Consider the following 16,090-nt stretch of genomic DNA (forward strand, 5'->3'; position numbering starts at 1 on the left):
CTATGTAGGTCATAAATAAAAAAGGAAGCTAAAGGCAGAAAGGATTGCTGTCTGCATCTGCATGATTTAAAATTAGATTAGTAGTCAAGAATGAATATATTCTCAGCTAACACTTTAAAAGTAATTTAAGAGTGGTGAAGCGGAATTAAACTACCTCTTTAAAGGGCTACTAGAGTAAAGGAGATGAAACACTAGAGTAGTAAATGGAGACGAAGCCTTAGGGAAATCTAGCTGTGAAGAATGGAGATCGATATTCTTGGAAGTGATGAGTGGGGAAGGAAAACTGGCCTTACTTTACAAGTGTCACAAAAGTTAGACAATATGATATGAAGTTAAAAAGACAAAAAATGTTAAAGTAGAAAGACAACTTACTCTATAGTTGATTTTTGTGCACTGGTTTACTCGAAAAGATATTTATTTGGATATGCGACACCATTGATTTAATTTTATAGGCGAAACATTAATGAAATCTTACACTCTTGAATACGTTACACCTACGTACCTGTTTTTGGAAGAATCTGGCATGTTATGAATGGCCTATCAAGAAATAAAATAAAGTTATCAAAATAGATTAAACGTTTAAGTCTTCCTATTCAAATTACTTCATCATTCTAATGGTTCAATGAAGAAGATGTTAACTTTCGTTTTTATATAAATGTTTGAAGTACGTTTATGTAAACGTTTATACATGCGTTAAGTATTTATATTTTGTAACTTATGCAGCTATTATGCCTAAATATAAAATACTAGCTGAACCCGGCAGACGTTGTCTTGCCTTAGCCATATTTTACTGTGTTAAGATAGAGACCTCTAGCTGTAACCCGCGGGCTTTGCCCCGTTTAACTTCTTAATTTTCAAGATGATCTCTTTCGCGTGGCTCAATCACGTCCTGGTTGAAGTTCGTTCGCTACGCTCACTCACCTTTACTGCAACAACAACAAGTAATTTGGACATTCTAAAGATAGATAAGTAGATAGACCTAATGTAGGCATACATCTAATATTTGACTATGGATGTAACTAAAGATTCTATTCTCATGTTAAGATGCAGACGATTTACAGTGGTTGTATCGATCCAGCGACTGAATGCGTTGATGTTAAACTCGATCGAACGCCAACTTTTCAACAAAGCCACGCCGAAAAGACAAAATTGTAACACAATAGTATATTTTCAATCACATCTATCACAGAAACAAAAGCCAAGGAGAAAATTTAAACCTGCTTGTAGCTCTTCATTTAACAATGTTTTTGGAATAAAATGTGCTTCAGATGTATGCCCCGAAAATATAACTCTTGACTACAGCTTTATCATTAAATTTTGCTTTTTTTTTTGTAAATAATTACCTCAACTGGTCTATATAAAAATGGAAACACATTGGAATCTTAAAGTCAATGCTGTACTCAGGAGAACACAAGCTCAACAAAGAAGATCAAAACAAACAGTTATTGTAAAACTGTTAAAGTATTCTTATTACTTATCTATATTCGTCCTATCAATTTACCGGTGTCGTGCCAGAAGCGACCGTGCCAGAAGCGACCCGTGCCGCTAGCGACCCACCAATTTTCTACCGTGCCACTAGCGACCCAAGAATTTGGAGCGGGAGGCGAGTATACATTAACGCCGATTCAACTTATACTCTTAACAAAAACTATACAGAATTTCACTATAAAACCATTAAAACGATTTGCTGTCACATTAAATACATAACAAAGTACTCCCGCGCAGCAGCCCTGCAGACTAAATTTATTCCCTCTTGGGGAAGAAATAATAGTTTTTATGTAAATTGTATCATATAATTCATACGAGTATACATTTACCAACACATATCCATAAATAAAATGAGCAAACTATAACAGTTTGTAGACTCCAGGTGCATTTATGGTAATAGGCCTATTTATTTTTTTATTCGTTCGTGTATGTGGGTGTGAAAGTTTATAGACATTAGTAAACAATGATAAGTATTTTTTTCCAACTGCAATGTTTTGACAATGGCGGATACAAGCCGAAACATGTAAACAACCTACTATTTGAGCTGTTTGTCGGATTATAACGTATGTAAACCTATTTATCACATTGAATATTGCAGCTCAGGAGCTAGAATGGAAATGAATTATAACCAAATTACTTAAATTACAAATTACATATATTTTTTACTAATGGTGTTTTTGCTCTCTCGGGGCATCAAAACGAAAAATAAAATAGGTCCCGGGTCTAGGTCTTTCAATGAGACCTGCGGTAATAGCTTATTCCCTAAATGGAAAAGAGTATTCTAGCACAACTACTGTAAATAAAGAAGATTTTGATTTTTTTAGTCATAGTATGGCAGCTTACAACCCCTGATGTTGTTGACCTGCTATGACGAAAAATGACTAAGACTCTACTAACTCAAAAATAACAATATGAGGCAAGAAGAGGGTAGGAATTTATTATAGAAAAACTCTATATATTTATAATGACGAAGCTATCTATACAGCTGATGATTTAGATAAAAAAAACTCCCCAAAAAAATTAAAACGCGTATAAAAATTGTGGCTTTTGTTATGCCTATAATCCCGGTTATGTCACAAATCTATTTTACTTATTTAATACGCAAGCATGTTTTTTTGTGACAATTACTCCTCCAAAACTACTGAACCGATTGACATGTTTTTGGTGTCATTGGAAAGAGCGTAACGTGAAGTTGTGCAGGAAACTTTCTTTTTAGGGAAATAATCAGAGAGTGAGGCCCTGGGGCCCTTTAAAGTTTCGTATTTCTCCATAAGATTAACATGGGAAACAAAAATATTGTTATGAAACTCCAGCTGTTGTCAAAAATTAAAAGTGAGAAGAAAAACATATGTTAATTTTAAACAGTCAATAAGTTTGCTAATTTTACAGTTTGCTACAAACATTTACTGACTTGGTTGAAATGAAATATTTACTACTGTATTTAAATTCGGGTTGGCGTAAATATTACAATGGAAAAAAGCGAGAGAGCCTGAAAATTGATATATTCTGTTATGTACATCTTGAATATTTCCATAATCTTTGGATCGAATCCTTTAAAGTAATCAGAAATTATGAACGTTATTCCTTTTGAAATAACGTCTCTAATACTTAGAAATTGCTCGAATTCGAGCAACAGGGAGACTAGTATTGTTTCTTTTGCACCTGCTAGTATGTTGTGGTAAATGTACGATTTGTATATTTGTAAATATATTTTTTTTTATTTAATGATATAAACTATATAGTCTATTTTTATTGTTTTTATATTTTTGCACTGTTAGATAAAATGTGTAGGTCAATAAATCCATTGCATTGTTATTAATTATCTGTCATAGGCTATATCATCAAACAGTTTATTGCTCTTAACTCATCTTTATACAAATCTTGTTTTTTTTTTATGCCAACTGTTATTGTTACACAAATAAAAAAATAAAAAACTTTGTAGCCAGACTGTTTTTTACTAAGAAAGTCCCTATTTGATTGGCTATGTTTTCTGAACTGAAATATGTATTTCCTAAAGATCAATTTCAGTATTTCATTTCAGTTTCGAAATATGTTTTGGAAATACAATTACTTCTATTATGCAGTAAATTAGGGGGAAGGGAAGGAATCATTTATAAACATCGGAGGGCCATTTTAAACGTAATGAAATACAATAAAATAACAATAACAATAATAATAACAAGCTGTTGTAATTAGGCCTACGCTTTACAACGGGTAGGACGTTGAAGAAAGAGTCCAACTATCTATTTCAAATCCTAATCCAAACATAATATGTTAACAATTGTTAACACGTCAACTTCATTAAACTCCAAGAAGCCACGATCTCCAAACAGGCTAGTAGCAAAAATCCAAAGTTTGAAGATTCGAACGGTTTCTGCTTTTTGAATTTTGAAAATGAACAAGCATTTGACATAAAACCACATTAGGACAGGACGACGTCTGTCGGGCCAGCTATTGTTTTATATATATATATCTATTTTTTTTTCAATTTAGAATATTTATTTACTGATAGAGGAAATTTCTCACGCACGGGCAGTAGCCTATGTGAGAGGAATTTCATATTTAATGACTATGTCAGTATATTATTACATAACTATGGCATAATTATAAAATATGTACTGACAAAGTATTGTAACATAGTATTTTACTTACTGAAATAAACATTATTTTGATTATATTTGATAAACTACCTCCATGTGAAATTTTATTTAGATCTTTTGAGTGGTTCCCGTGCGATTAAGTAGTAGACCTATACAAACACACATCCACCATCTCATATTTACATATTTATTTAATAAATTGAAATATAAAGAAAAGATAAGTTAATAGATTATATTTGGCTCTTATAAAATGATAAAAATTTAAGAAAAATTGTTTGATTAAGTTACCACACATAACTCGAGACTATGCTAGCAGCTGGTAAATAGAGATGCTAAAACAGCTCTTTAGGCGAATATTGAGCTCTTCCAGGTGGTACATATTACTATAACAAGAATAGGATTTGTTTATAAGCCATTAACACCGATTTGAACAAAACATTGTAAAATCCTTTATCAAACAATGGGTCGCTAGTGGCACTCACGCTACTACCAGGGTCGCTTCTGGCACGATTTTTGCTGGGTCGCTTCTGGCACGGTCGCTTCCGGCACGTAATCAATTTACCAAACAGATCTTTGGTAATTAGCGCCAAACCGACTATCAGAGATAATCTACGACTTGTTTAACAGTTGCTAAGTGGTTTATGACTTCAGGTTCCTGTTACAAACTAATGACTCATTAGCCTCGTGTTAATCCCAGTAATATCTCGATGAATTAAACGCGTAAGATGAATAATATACTAAATCTGGTCAATTAAATATTACATTTTCGTAGTCAATTCTTCATTAGCACTGTGCGTGTGATATTTTATGGATAAATTAACTCTCTCATCATTTTTATATGTATGCAATACATTTTTACGGTATATTTTGTAAATGATTTTTATACAATAGAAGTTAACAAAGACAATCTAGTTTGACAAGGCACGTAGGATATTATTATGTCCAGTCTCTGATTATGTTATTATATGGCTCAACCTGGGAAATTCCTCCTATTTGTCATGATGATGATTGAAAACTGGTCAATGTCTATCGAATTATTTAACAAATTATTTATGGACATTTGTTGTGTTGAAAATGTTTACAGTGTACGTATGGATATATCGAAAAACGATAGAACTCAATTAACTATCTGTTGTGATTTTAGAGTATATAGAAAAGCGGGAATGGCGATTTTATATATATATAAAACATTTTAAAGTTCTTTCCCAATCAATATATTTACAAACAGTTTTTCTTGATTTTGGATTTAACACGTTTTGTAAGTGGCCTAATCAATTTGTGTTTAACCATACACGTATTTTGGTAGGATTTTGTAGAGGATAACTTGTCACTCATCTCCTTATTTTACGATTGTTCTGGGTTGTTTTATGTATCGTTAGACATGGTCCTCTTAGTGGAAATATAATATTACAGTAGTATTCTCGGAACTTTATTGTTTATCATTTATGAAAACTCAATAAACAGTTGCAATGAGTTTTAAAACATATACGTGTTTAACTTGGAGATTTTGCTTTATTTGTCATTAGGCTTGGTACCAAACCACGATCCACTATGGTTCATCCTTCTCAGTGAAAGGCTTAGACCATAGAGCACATAATACTTATATTAATATTATCTGCTCTATGGTTTACACTCTATGATTATGGTTGAGCCCCCGGTTAGAATGCCCAATAAAATGTTCACTGGTGAATGAATTTCCCATCACATTTTTTGCTCCCGATGTTCGATTTCACGCATGTTGGAGTCAACAAACTGAGCGTTCATTTTGTCGTACAATCCACTATAAAATCCAGTAGATTTTTGCTTAGCACTATGCAAATTACGTTAATATTTAAGATAAATCCATGATATATTTATAGAGCCAATACTAAGGCCTAAGCCCTACTCTAAGGCTATTCCTATCTGTACGTTTATTAATTCTCAGTTATTTGTTAGAATATTCTTAAAAAGTGAGACTGCAAAAAGTCTAAAAAAATTCCAAATGCACAGAAAATACGCAAGCCTCTTTGGATGGGTAAAAATGGCCATCTATGACATTTTAATGACTTGTCGTGAGTTACGTAACACTATATATATAATAGGTTACGTACCTTGGTCCGTCTTCAGTCTTATTTTAGTCTATGGATGACTAGTTTCGGGTACAAAGACCCATTGTCAAATCCTTTTCAAAACATCATGTAGAAGCTAGTCAAAAATCCGACGGAAGTCTTCATCATTATAAAAATACAGGTTGACACATAAAGTTTATTATTTAAAAAACACAAGTTACAAAACATATAAAACGATTGATAGGCCGGCCACATTTCTGAAGACTTCCGTCGGATTTTTCACTAGCTTCTAAATGATGTTTTGAAAAGGATTTGACAATAGGTCTTTGTACCCGAAACTAGTCATCCATTGACTAAAATAAGACTGAAGACGGACCAAGGTACGTAACCTATTATATATTCGAATATCAGTCTTGGTGGCAAAGATGTTTAAATTACGTAACACGTCAATACCTGTAAAATATATTTAATCAGTGGGAGGTAAAATTCAACGTTCATTGTACGTAATCATAAGTTGTAAAAATCATCCATTTTTCGTCTAAAAAGTAAAACAACTCATTGGCAAACCTGTTTATTCGGCTGAAATAATCAAACCGAAGGAAACGTGATGACGTTGAGATTACAATCGTAAATGCTATTTTTACCATCCCTCAGTATCTTTGTAGAATCTCTGTAATATTTTAAAAACAGACCAACAATGGCAGGCCAGATGTTGAAGCCTTCTCGTGCTAAGTTGGGATGTTGGGGCAGAAGCCAATCAAGCCTCACACAAGATCGACCTCAGCTCTCTTGGAGTTTGATTTCCCTAAGGTTTCCCTCTATTTGCTTTAGTAGAATTTCCTCTAGTTTATTACGCAATTTGTGATTTTATAACCGTGAAGTTTTTATATACTTCAACCGATAAAAATGTACCCAGTAGTAAACTATTCATAGGAAAAAATGCACGCTAACATAATACAAGGTACTATGATTAAAGATAATATCATATTTAGTGTAGCCGAGTAGATATAGTGCTCGTAATTTGAAGGCTGCTGGTTTGATGTTCGTAAAAGTCAGTGGATTTTTAATGTTTCGAAATCAGACCCGGTTCGCCTGTAATATTGGTATTTTAAAGGTCCTCGCTATACAACCGGCTGATCATAGCAACCATCTGTAACAAATCTATAGTCTTATTCATTCAACAGTAATCCTTAATTAATCCTCGATTTATAATACAAACTCTGGTGTATCAATTTAGTGTCTTGTGTAATCGATAGATACATCGTCCTTACGGATCACATGAAAACAATTTCGTAAGTTATTTTCCCGGTTATGTAGAGAGTCTGTTGATGCTTATTTTTTATTTTACTTACCTTATATTTTATTCTGATAAAAAAAAGACTATCTCTAAGTATTATAACTAATTACACTCCAGAGTTACAACCAAAGGTTAAGCGAACACTATGAAATTCATCCTAAAATGTGTGAGCAGCATTTTTGTTTAGAGATCCTACTCAAATTTGACTGTACGGACTTAGTTACGGACTCAAACAAAAACGGACTTAGTTAACAATGAGATTAAGAGTCTACTCAATTTCTATAGTCCTTACTGTCTTATAAAAGAAAAGTATTTCAAAAACTTTTAGTTGTAAAAAAACGATTCAATGACTGGCAAATCAAACAGTTTTAAACCTAAACATTTACTGCCAAGAAGTAGTAAAGGACATTACAGCTGATCGCTCTCTCTAGAGGGTAAGGATAGCATTAGTCACTAGACGCTACTGATTACACGTCGTTAACTCAGACCCTCCCTCTACCAATTCTACAGCCTAGTTTCCAACCCTTCCCTCTCAAGTAGTAAAGGACATTACAGCTGATCGCCCTCTCTAGAGGGTAAGGATAGCATTAGTCACTAGACGCTACTGATTACACGTCGTTAACTCAGACCCTCCCTCTACCAATCCTACAGCCTAGTTTCTAACCCTTCCCTCTCAAGTAGTAAAGGACATTACAGCTGATCGCCCTCTCTAGAGGGTAAGGATAGCATTAGTCACTAGATGCTACTGATTACACGTCGTTAACTCAGACCCTCCCTCTACCAATTCTACAGCCTAGTTTCTAACCCTTCACTCTCAAGTAGTAAAGGACATTACAGCTGATCGCCCTCTCTAGAGGGTAAGGATAGCATTAGTCACTAGACACTACTGATTACACGTCGTTAACTCAGACCCTCCCTCTACCAATTCTACAGCCTAGTTTCTAACCCTTCCCTCTCAAGTAGTAAAGGACATTACAGCTGATCGCCCTCTCTAGAGGGTAAGGATAGCATTAGCCACTAGACACTACTGATTACACGTCGTTAACTCAGACCCTCCCTCTACCAATTCTACAGCCTAGTTTCTAACCCTTCCCTCTCAAGTAGTAAAGGACATTACAGCTGATCGCTCTCTCTAGAGGGTAAGGATAGCATTAGCCACTAGACACTACTGATTACACGTCGTTAACTCTGTCCCTCCCTCTACCAATTCTACAGCCTAGTTTCTAACCCTTCCCTCTCAAGTAGTAAAGGACATTACAGCTGATCGCCCTCTCTAGAGGGTAAGGGTATTATTAGTTACTAGACGCTACTGATTACACGTCGTTAACTCAGACCCTCCCTCTACCAATTCTACAGCCTAGTTTCTAACCCTTCCCTCTCAAGTAGTAAAGGACATTACAGCTGATCGCCCTCTCTAGAGGGTAAGGATAGCATTAGCCACTAGACACTACTGATTACACGTCGTTAACTCAGACCCTCCCTCTACCAATTCTACAGCCTAGTTTCTAACCCTTCCCTCTCAAGTAGTAAAGGACATTACAGCTGATCGCCCTCTCTAGAGGGTAAGGATAGCATTAGTCACTAGACACTACTGATTACACGTCGTTAACTCAGACCCTCCGTCTACCAATTCCACTGCCTAGTTTCTAACCCTTCCCTCTCAAGTAGTAAAGGACATTACAGCTGATCGCCCTCTCTAGAGGGTAAGGATAGCATTAGTCACTAGACGCTACTGATTACACGTCGTTAACTCAGACCCTCCCTATACCAATTCTACAGCCTAGTTTCTAACCCTTCCCTCTCAAGTAGTAAAGGACATTACAGCTGATCGCCCTCTCTAGAGGGTAAGGATAGCATTAGTCACTAGACGCTACTGATTACACGTCGTTAACTCTGACCCTCCCTCTACCAATTCTACAGCCTAGTTTCTAACCCTTCCCTCTCAAGTAGTAAAGGACATTACAGCTGATCGCCCTCACTAGAGGGTAAGAATAGCATTAGTCACTAGACGCTACTGATTACACGTCGTTAACTCAGACCCCCCCTCTACCAATTCTACAGCCTAGTTTCTAACCCTTCCCTCTCAAGTAGTAAAGGACATTACAGCTGATCGCCCTCTCTAGAGGGTAAGGATAGCATTAGCCACTAGACACTACTGATTACACGTCGTTAACTCAGACCCTCCCTCTACCAATTCTACAGCCTAGTTTCTAACCCTTCCCTCTCAAGTAGTAAAGGACATTACAGCTGATCGCCCTCTCTAGAGGGTAAGGATAGCATTAGCCACTAGACGCTACTGATTACACGTCGTTAACTCAGACCCTCCCTCTACCAAATCCACTGCCTAGTTTCTAACCCTTCCCTCTCAAGTAGTAAAGGACATTACAGCTGATCGCCCTCTCTAAAGGGTAAGGATAGCATTAGCCACTAGACACTACTGATTACACGTCGTTAACTCACACCCTCCCTCTACCAATTCTACAGCCTAGTTTCTAACCCTTCCCTCTCAAGTAGTAAAGGACATTACAGCTGATCGCCCTCTCTAGAGGGTAAGGATAGCATTAGTCACTAGAAGCTACTGATTACACGTCGTTAACTCAGACCCTCCCTCTACCAATTCTACAGCCTAGTTTCTAACCCTTCCCTCTCAAGTAGTAAAGGACATTACAGCTGATCGCCCTCTCTAGAGGGTAAGGATAGCATTAGCCACTAGACACTACTGATTACACGTCGTTAACTCAGACCCTCCCTCTACCAATTCTACAGCCTAGTTTCTAACCCTTCGCTCTCAAGTAGTAAAGGACACTACAGCTGATCGCCCTCTCTAGAGGGTAAGGATAGCATTAGTCACTAGACAGTACTGATTACACGTCGTGAACTTAGACCCTTCCCTCTACCAATTCCACTGCCTAGTTTCTAACCCTTCCCTCTCAAGTAGTAAAGGACATTACAGCTGATCGCTCTCTCTAGAGGGTAAGGATAGCATTAGTCACTAGACGCTACTGATTACACGTCGTTAACTCTGACCCTCCCTCTACCAATTCTACAGCCTAGTTTCTAACCCTTCCCTCTCAAGTAGTAAAGGACATTACAGCTGATCGCTCTCTCTAGAGGGTAAGGATAGCATTAGCCACTAGACACTACTGATTACACGTCGTTAACTCAGACCCTCCCTCTACCAATTCTACAGCCTAGTTTCTAACCCTTCCCTCTCAAGTAGTAAAGGACATTACAGCTGATCGCCCTCTCTAGAGGGTAAGGATAGCATTAGCCACTAGACACTACTGATTACACGTCGTTAACTCAGACCCTCCCTCTACCAATTCTACAGCCTAGTTTCTAACCCTTCCCTCTCAAGTAGTAAAGGACATTACAGCTGATCGCTCTCTCTAGAGGGTAAGGATAGCATTAGCCACTAGACACTACTGATTACACGTCGTTAACTCAGACCCTCCCTCTACCAATTCTACAGCCTAGTTTCTAACCCTTCCCTCTCAAGTAGTAAAGGACATTACAGCTGATCGCCCTCTCTAGAGGGTAAGGATAGCATTAGCCACTAGACACTACTGATTACACGTCGTTAACTCAGACCCTCCCTCTACCAATTCTACAGCCTAGTTTCTAACCCTTCCCTCTCAAGTAGTAAAGGACATTACAGCTGATCGCCCTCTCTAGAGGGTAAGGATAGCATTAGTCACTAGGCGCTACTGATTACACGTCGTTAACTCAGACCCTCCCTCTACCAATTCCACAGCCTAGTTTCTAACCCTTCCCTCTCAAGTAGTAAAGGACATTACAGCTGATCGCCCTCTCTAGAGGGTAAGGATAGCATTAGCCACTAGACACTACTGATTACACGTCGTTAACTCAGACCCTCCCTCTACCAATTCTACAGCCTAGTTTCTAACCCTTCGCTCTCAAGTAGTAAAGGACACTACAGCTGATCGCCCTCTCTAGAGGGTAAGGATAGCATTAGTCACTAGACAGTACTGATTACACGTCGTTAACTTAGACCCCTCCCTCTACCAATTCCACTGCCTAGTTTCTAACCCTTCCCTCTCAAGTAGTAAAGGACATTACAGCTGATCGCCCTCTCTAGAGGGTAAGGATAGCATTAGTCACTAGACACTACTGATTACACGTCGTTAACTCAGACCCTCCCTCTACCAATTCCACTGCCTAGTTTCTAACCCTTCCCTCTCAAGTAGTAAAGGACATTACAGCTGATCGCCCTCTCTAGAGGGTAAGGATAGCATTAGTCACTAGACGCTACTGATTACACGTCGTTAACTCAGACCCTCCCTCCACCAATTCTACAGCCTAGTTTCTAACCCTTCCCTCTCAAGTAGTAAAGGACATTACAGCTGATCGCCCTCTCTAGAGGGTAAGGATAGCATTAGTCACTAGACACTACTGATTACACGTCGTTAACTCTGTCCCTCCCTCTACCAATTCTACTGCCTAGTTTCTAACCCTTCCCTCTCAAGTAGTAAAGGACATTACAGCTGATCGCCCTCTCTAGAGGGTAAGGATATCATTAGTCACTAGACACTACTGATTACACGTCGTTAACTCAGACCCTCCCTCTACCAATTCTACTGCCTAGTTTCTAACCCTTCCCTCTCAAGTAGTAAAGGACATTACAGCTGATCGCCCTCTCTAGAGGGTAAGGATAGCATTAGTCACTAGACACTACTGATTACACGTCGTTAACTCTGTCCCTCCCTCTACCAATTCTACTGCCTAGTTTCTAACCCTTCCCTCTCTAGTAGTAAGAAAACGCGTATCATAAAGTGTTTACAGAAAAACATCAGTGTACATTGAATCATTTCGAACTTTTCACTTAAATTAGATTAAAACACAACTAGGATCTCTTTGAACCCTAATTTTAATTGAAGATGCGTTTATGGTGAAGGACCCCTTTTGTAGCTTGGGCTAACTAAGTATGAATGAATGAATGAATGTTTTTTATTTCTGAAAAATTAAAGTTTTAACAATACATAGCACAGTTTTCAATACACTATCATCAACGTAAAGTATGATAAGCTGTGTCAGGGTGTCCACAGAAAGTTTGTCATTAATTTTCATGACTTTCCAAGACTATCCATGACCATTTACCATTGATTTTCATGACTCACGAACTTTACTAGAAAATTATAATATAACATACACACAAGAATAATATTGCCTAGATAAGTTATTTCACAGAAAATATTGAAATATGTATTAACAGATAACAATGGAGTACAATAGGTACAACAATGAACTAATAGAAACTCAAAACTCATAAACTAATACAACTGTAATAAAATTTACTGTCGTACATTTGCGAGAAATCCTAAAAAATGCTACAATAGTCAGGGTTACATCCGACTAGAGCATTGAAAGGCCCCTCAAATCCTTCCATCATTGGGGATTTCCATGACTCAATGAATTTTTGCCTATTACCATGACTTTCAATGACCAGAACTTTTTCCATGACTATCCCTGACTTTCCACAATGTGGACACCCTGTAGTATCTTTATACATTAGCATCTACTATCGGTGTATATTACTACAACAGATACTATGTCATCTACTAAGATAGCCAAATTATCAATGACAGCCGAATCCAGTTTTGAACCATCTAAAAGCGTAAACAGACTAGAACACGTAATATTTGATTATGAAAAACAGTCAATTAAAACATTACTAACAATCTTAGTGAAATAGCCATTGAAATATTTATTCCAATAATGAATAAAAAATTGTTAAATTAAACTACCTAAAATATTCAACCTTTTCTGGTTGGCAGGCTACTCTATCTATTGTATTCAGCGAAAGCTTTACATTCAATAGTCTGAAAGATTCAATATTTTAGAAGCCTTTTCAAGCGGGAGTTAAAACATTGTTTACGTTGGCAACGTTTAAAAACAGGTCCCTGGTCGGTGAATATTCATTCTGCCCCTCTTCTTTTCAACCCTTGCCGCAAACCCCTCCCCTACCATGCAACCTATCGTTTGCTTTGCTTTAACATAAAATTCCTCGCCACAGCTGATGATTTGTACGTATAAAAATGTTATTTAAATTGCTACTCACAACAAAATTGTGTGATTTATTTATTTAGTTGTTCTTACAACAGATATTTGTATAAAATTTAAATATTTCTGAATGATGTTCGTAGTACAATTTAACTGGAGGTAACTGTTGATAGTTTACTTATAGTACAGATGTTTCCCACTACTTTCAAAATATTTTCATTTTGGATTGTATGGTGAAAGTAGTAGAACATAACATTAGTTTCTGTGTTTCTTTATAAGGTGAATCATAGAAGAATTGATTAGTTTTTTAACTCTTGGCGTGGTGAGATATTTGTATTCAGGGCTTGACATAATAAGCACTCTTCCATAATGCTGCTGGTTCAATTCAAAGCGAGTTCATTTTAGACTAAGGTTCCATTGGTCAATGTGCTAAATTACTAAATTAAACAATCCACGTAAAATAGTAAGAATACCCAAGTACGAACCTTAAAACCGCAAAAAAAAAACGCTTCGAAACCATAAAAACATTATAATCAGTGTTCGGTGAACGGTTAGTTCCATTTTAGTAGCCAATGAACTCAGCAACTAAGCACATAATTTTTCAAAGAGAATCGATGATCTTGAACCTATATAAAGGGAATAGCATTTAACAATACGTTAGCCCTGATTTTTACCATGAGTAAAAAATAAAAAAAAAATAAACTAAGAGATCTTGAGGAATATTTTCCAGCTTGTGTATAGGATACTTGGCCAACATTATAACCACACAGATAGAAGGACTCGTCGGAGCAGCTTAAAGGATCAACCTTGTAGCAAAGTCGAGATTTTCTGTTTTATATTGATCCTGTAGTATCATATTATGACCGTTGAATTTTAAGACTGTATTGTCTCATTTCTTATATTTTCTGAGCATAAAGTTATCCTTGGTGATAATCTTTGATAAATGACTTTTTACTTTTTAATCAACAATATTTGCATAGATAATACTTATGTGGAACTTTCTCTAAGTAATTGCTCTAAATGTACTAAGTTTTGCACACGTAACAAAAATTAATATCTAAAAAGTTTTATAGGAGTTTTGTAAATTAACTTAAATGCAATCAAGTATTTAAATCTGTATTTCCCGAGTATTAATAGGCTATTACTTGGTGCAACTATCATACACCAACATCAAAAATATAAATTTAAGTGGTTTAAAAGTTTGTTAAGTAGCAAGACGACAAGAGATTTTTTAAACAACAGACTGGCATCTACATAGATCAGGATAAGATAAGACTACTAAAGATGAATGTTTATTTTATGACATTATACAGTTTATCTAGATGATAAATTGTTTGAATAGCCGAGTAAACTACTCACCTCCAAATTGAAGGCTGAAGGTTCGTTCCCGACTATTCTGGAGTCTGATACTATTTGTAATTGAGCTAGCAGTTGAAACTTTGGTTGACGTAAAATGTTAACAAGGCTAGGATTTTTATGATTCCACTCAAACCAAATCTCCAAAGTATAAATGTTCTTACTGTACAAATATTACACCTTACTATAACAAAGTAAATATATATTTGTGTCGAGCTTAAATTAATCAAAATACTCATGCTCTTACACAATACTGACACAAGTATAATGGCAATGGAAAACCAAATAAAGATTGTACAGTATTAAGTCAGTGCTGAGAGCTTAACTGACGCATTGAAACACAATAATAGGATCACGTACCACATATATTGTAGGGGTTCTGCACTTCCATCTAAGTAATATAAAATAACATACTTGGTAACATCTCATACGTGAAAGTTATTTTATTTTATCAATTTAGCTGGATATAAATTGATAAAACAATGTTTATAGAAATTATAAATAGACTGAATAGTAAAATACATCTTGTGTGTGACAAATTAGGCTTCATTTTTACATCGGAAGTGAATTTTTACTCAAATATGAGTGAAGTGAGATGCTTTGTGTAGCTTTTTACTGACTTAAGAACATCCGTTTCATTAACCATCATCAAAGACATCTGAAAACCATAAAAAAAGCTGCTTACTTTTTTCAGGATCGAACCTGTGACCTTTTGATTACTAAGCGACCAGATGAATGGGTAGCTAATGTACCACTCAGCTACCCAGTTATTTATCAAAATGCTGCTGACTATTCAATTCGTTGCAATTGCAACATTGTGAAGGCTTGAATCACCCAAAATATCAAAATTAATAAATCACATAAAAATTCCCAATTTTACACGACGAGTGTAATTTTAAAAATCCCAATTTTAAAATTTAATCCATTCTAAAAAAAAATTAAAATTGAATATTTGAGTCATGGAAGTCGGTATGAACTACACTGTCTATACATGTAAGATTTAATGTAAGATGTACAAAGTAAGATTATAATCCAAGTTCATGAACTATGGTCAAATTCCTTTATCTTATAGTAATTGATTGCTCATCTCATTATACTTCATCAGTACTTTGTTACTTTACCAACTTTTGAATTAATACAACTAAGTACAGTCTATGTAGACACTGCTGGTCAACTGACATGCGAGTGGAAACGCGTAAACTTTGAATCGTACCATGGTTTAGGGTACAGGTTGTGCCCATCAATTATAATTCCAGATGACCAGAGTTCATAATATCTAA

The 16,090-nt window shown here is 36.1% G+C and overlaps 1 protein-coding gene across 1 annotated transcript in view; it reads left to right on the forward strand.

Annotated features, from left to right (window-relative positions):
• Nucleotides 1–16,090, forward strand: part of LOC128987626 (thrombospondin type-1 domain-containing protein 7A-like) — a 268,164-nt gene that overhangs the window by 10,403 nt on the left and 241,671 nt on the right. The gene's annotated exons all lie outside the window — the stretch shown is intronic.

This window comes from Macrosteles quadrilineatus, unplaced genomic scaffold (genome assembly GCF_028750875.1).
Source record: "Macrosteles quadrilineatus isolate MER2022 unplaced genomic scaffold, UCM_ALF_1.0 Scaffold_2__2_contigs__length_208266976, whole genome shotgun sequence".
Classification (NCBI taxonomy): domain Eukaryota; kingdom Metazoa; phylum Arthropoda; class Insecta; order Hemiptera; family Cicadellidae; genus Macrosteles; species Macrosteles quadrilineatus.